This window comes from Leptonychotes weddellii, chromosome 1, assembly GCF_054177405.1.
Source record: "Leptonychotes weddellii isolate Sample4059 chromosome 1, ASM5417740v2, whole genome shotgun sequence".
NCBI lineage: Eukaryota > Metazoa > Chordata > Mammalia > Carnivora > Phocidae > Leptonychotes > Leptonychotes weddellii.
In genome coordinates, this window is record NC_138369.1 from 119,387,071 (window position 1) to 119,391,364 (window position 4,294).

Consider the following 4,294-nt stretch of genomic DNA (forward strand, 5'->3'; position numbering starts at 1 on the left):
TGTCTCTCTCTGTCAAATAAATAAATAAAATCTTTAAAAAAAAAAAAAGGTCAGGATCTGCTCCTAATAGTCTGTGGGGTGCCATGCCCCAAGACTTCATGGTTTGCCCAACCCAGCCTCTTCTCTCTAGAAGGATGTGTCTGCCCATCACCCATCAACGTTCCCACACTATACTCTCACCTCCACCTGAGATGGTGATTCCTCCCTTCATTCCTCTTTGAGCATCCCCTCCAGACACAGAGCAGTCCCCCAACCCGGCGTCTTCCCAAAAGCTTCTGGCCTCTGTGCCCTCTTAGAGTGGTATTGTGGATAGACTGCAATGGCTTTTCCAGGTCCTTCTATAGATATGTGGATGTGCGTATGTTTACTTTGTGCATTTTGGCATCACAGTTCACACAGGCAGATTCTAAACATGAGGGCAGGATCTCAGCCCTTTGTCTACTGTATGGGGCCCTGCTTAAGCAGAGATTAGACGTTCATGACCGGGTAATCAGAGTCAGGGTCTACACAGTCCCGTGAAGTAAACTGGTTCCAAGGGGCAAGTCCATAACAGATGATGACAGAAGGATATGCAGTAATTAAGAAAGCAGTTGGCATCAAAGGCCCCACCCCAACAGGGCTGAGAAGGGGAGAAGGCAGAGGCAGCGGGTAACAAAAGTGCTACGATCAGAGGCCCATTCCCAATGGAGTTCTTCGACCCAGGACCCACCTGAGCACAAGGCAGTGTCTGAACTCCCAGGCCAGACCCTTGTCCAGGTCAGGCCAAGCTGGGCAAAAAGCCAGAGTGACTTAGCAACAAGGGCAACATCAGGGGTGCCCGGGGGGCTGAGCTGTAGCTCACTGACGCCTCCACCTAGAGCCAGGGCCGGTCCAGACAGAGGTGGGCCTGGGTGTGTGCAACGGACCACCTCGGAGCCTCAGGCATGGGGAGGAGAGAGGCAGGTGAGCGAGCACAGAGGGAATAGGCCAGAGCAGGGGCAGAACAGGGTTTGACTGCACAGACTCAACAAGTGAGGGAGTCACCCCAGCTGGCTCTGGAATCTCAGGAGACACGTGGAGCCCTGGCCCTGCTGCTTACCTGCCACGTGGGACTCACTTACCTGCCTTTAGAGTTGACTTTGCTATTGGTTGCTTCCACCATAAATTCACGAAATCATCATCTCCCGCCTACCACACAGTTTTGGGGTGTGGACGATAGGCTGACATCTGAGAAAATGCTTGGTCACATCCCCATTCAGATGTTGCTTCCTTCGCTGATTCACAGTGCCACATGGTCATCATCTTGCAGTGACATTCCAGATCTCTTTCTTGGGATAAATCATCTAGGGTCTTACACTAGGTTATACAGAGGGCTAAGGTATCCCACGGAAGCCCAAGCCTTCTGTTCTCCCATCTCCAAATTCACCTGTAGAGCTTTAGGCTGGGGACTGAGAAAGACAGTAAGAAACAAATCCTCTCCTCTTTCTCCAACCCAGAGGCGCAATAACTTCCCATCCACGGTTGGAGGCCTGGAATGGGGTCACTGCTCAGTGGAGGCTGGTTAGTTCAAGGACACACACGCCCCAGTCCAGCCTTTAATCCCATCCAGCAGGTGCCCAAGCAGGTGAGTCACCACCCAGACTTGTGCACTCTCTACCTCCACCCCACACACCCTGCAAATGCTCCACCTGCACTCACCGTCCTAGGACTCATCCTCTTCAAAACCATTTCCTGGGTTTCTGATTATAAAGTAGTATCAATTCATTTTAGACAACTAGGAAAACTCAAAAAGGCAAACAGAAAAACACCACTAATAGCTGCCATGTTTGCTTTGCCTTGCTTTTCATTTCCATCAGTTCCCACACCTGCTCGGTTCCTGCAGCATTCCATCTGACCTCTGACCGCACCTCCTTGAACCCTACTGCGACAAGCCTGAGGCCCGAGGTCCTGCCTCACTCCCTTCGGTCAGCGCAGAACGGGTGGCACGGCAAGGGTTAAAGGCATTACCAGTTCGCAGTGATTGCACTGTAATGAGGACGAGATGCTAAATTAAAGTTTATTGCAGAATACAAGTGTATGTAGTCAGCATTTGTAAGAGGCTACAATGAGATGCCTTCCAGAACTTGGCAGTACAATTATGTAGAGTTGAGTAAAATGCACACGCAGATGAGATTAGCTGTCGGCAAAAGTCATTTTAAGACAAGTCATCTTTTGTGAAGGCAGAAATGGCTAGCCTAGAATGCTAGTCAAGATGTGATTAAACATGGAAGAAGCCACAGCCTCGTGAAAGCCCTGAAATGTCTGCAGCAAGATGGTGCGTGTGTGCTGGGGGTGGTCTGTGCGGAGCACAGAAGGGGGGAGGAAGGACGTCTGTTGGTGTTGCTGGGACACCGCCTGCGAGCAGCCCCACCGGGTGAGGCGGGGGGCACCAGCCTGTGGGCAGGCGTACGCTGGGTTAGAGACGGGAACGGCACCCCCTCCGCCCTGCACCCAGGCTCCCCGGCAGCGTCCGGGCTCAGCCTCCAGCTACCTGAGCTTGGGAAGGGGAGCCACCAGAGCGAGCAACTCAGGCAAAGGGCCGAGAACGGGAGGTCCGGAGCCAAAGGAGCTGGGTTCCATTCGGACTCCGGCTCCCTACAAAGCTGTGCCACCTGGGGCAAAAATACTTACCCCTTGAGCACTTCTCCGGATCTGTGAAATGCAGCGCTGAAATCTCCCTCAGAGGGCTGCCAGGAGGCTTACTGGTAGAGAGCAGCAAGGCTGGGCTGTAATTCCTAATAACCGTAACAATGGCATTATTGTTACTCATCAGCAAATTTATTTAGCAGTCCCTAGTGAGGTATTCGATGAAACCCAACCCCAGAAGCTGCTCTTTTCTAGGTGTGAATTAGCGAATTGAGCCTCTGGGTTTGCCACGCCGAGGTCTGGACCCTGGGCCTTGGTGACAAGTGACTGCACCCCCGGGACCTATGGTTAGAAGTGTCTCACACAGCATGTGTAAACCAAATACAAAGCTGTGGCTTGGTGTGAAATAAAGACTGGGGGGGCGGGGTAAGTTTTATTAGTATAAACCTGGTGTAGCCAACGAAAAAGTCCTTGTTACAAAGTGTTCTGGGAGTTGTGAGCAGTTGACTGTGAGTGTATTACCATTTTGAGTAATACTCAGCTGCGCTTCATAGTTTTTGTACAGTCAAGTGTGATGATGATGTAAACTGCATTATTTCCTGGCACAAAGTAAGCACTCAACATACATGTTACACATTTTACAAATGCGGGTTTCTGTTTTTGTTTTGTTCACGATGCATTATTTAAACCAGACAGAACCTCTCCAAAGAAGAAAGGGAGGGGAGAGAATATGCCAAACTCCAAAATATCAGATTTGAGCTGTTACAAAAGAAAAAATTATTTATTTTACAAGTAAGTATTTTCCTAAAGTATTATACATAAAGGAAAGTTGAGCTGTCTGTAGGAAAACATTATAATTTTAGGAAGTTACACAGGGGTCAACATTGTGCTTAAAACTTTAAAATAGACAGGTGCAAAAACTAGCACAGTAAGTGACTACTGCAAGGTATGAATAGCCTTCGAAAGTGTATACGGACACAATGATGCAGAAGCTCAATATTCAAGCCCCTGGTGACCATGTGCTTTCAGACTTGTTCACACTAGTAAAAGAGCACCCCTTCAGTCCCAACAGAAGAACTCCAAGCACTCAGAGATACCCGGCCCTTCCGCACGCAGTACAGTCAACTCTCCATTCCCCAGAGTAATGAAAGGGAGCAGAGACATAACATTTTTAAAAGGTAAAGAATTTCAAAATTAATTTTGAGAAGTGCCCTTACGTTTGGAGGTGAGAAATACAGACAACCCTGGAATTCACAGCACTGAGATGGTGAGTCCAACTCTCATTTCCTTCCCCTCTCCTCAACGGGAAGAGAGACAATCCCACACTGTTCACAGAAAAGCCTAGAATGCAACTGGCCTCTTCAATTCTGGCTCCCACCTCCCGTGGCGAGGGGAGTAGGAGAGAAAACTGTGAAAATGTTTCCCTCACATGAAAAGCCAAAACATGTCAATACAACTTGGCAAACAAGATGGAAAAATCAAGAGCTGACGTATAAATATCAGTTTAACTTGTGCTTGTTTCCCCTTGCCCAGTAGTATTTATACAGCTGAACATGCCTGGGTATTTTGACAGCTTTCTAAGATAGGTGGTGTCCTGTTGCCCAGATAGAGAAATTTGTATAAAAGGAGTTTGTTATGATTAGGCCCAAAGAACGGTTTCAAAGAGGCCAGGAAGTGGAGGTTAAGGTTA

General features: G+C 48.7%; 1 protein-coding gene across 1 annotated transcript in view; it reads right to left on the reverse strand.

The window, feature by feature from the left end:
- Window positions 1–3,366: 3,366 nt before the first annotated feature.
- C1H3orf70 (chromosome 1 C3orf70 homolog) overlaps window positions 3,367–4,294 on the reverse strand; it is a 77,819-nt gene continuing 76,891 nt past the window's right edge. The window contains exon 2 of the mRNA XM_006733390.3: window positions 3,367–4,294. This exon is cut by the window's right edge and continues 4,016 nt beyond it. The gene's annotated coding sequence lies outside the window, so the exon portion shown is untranslated.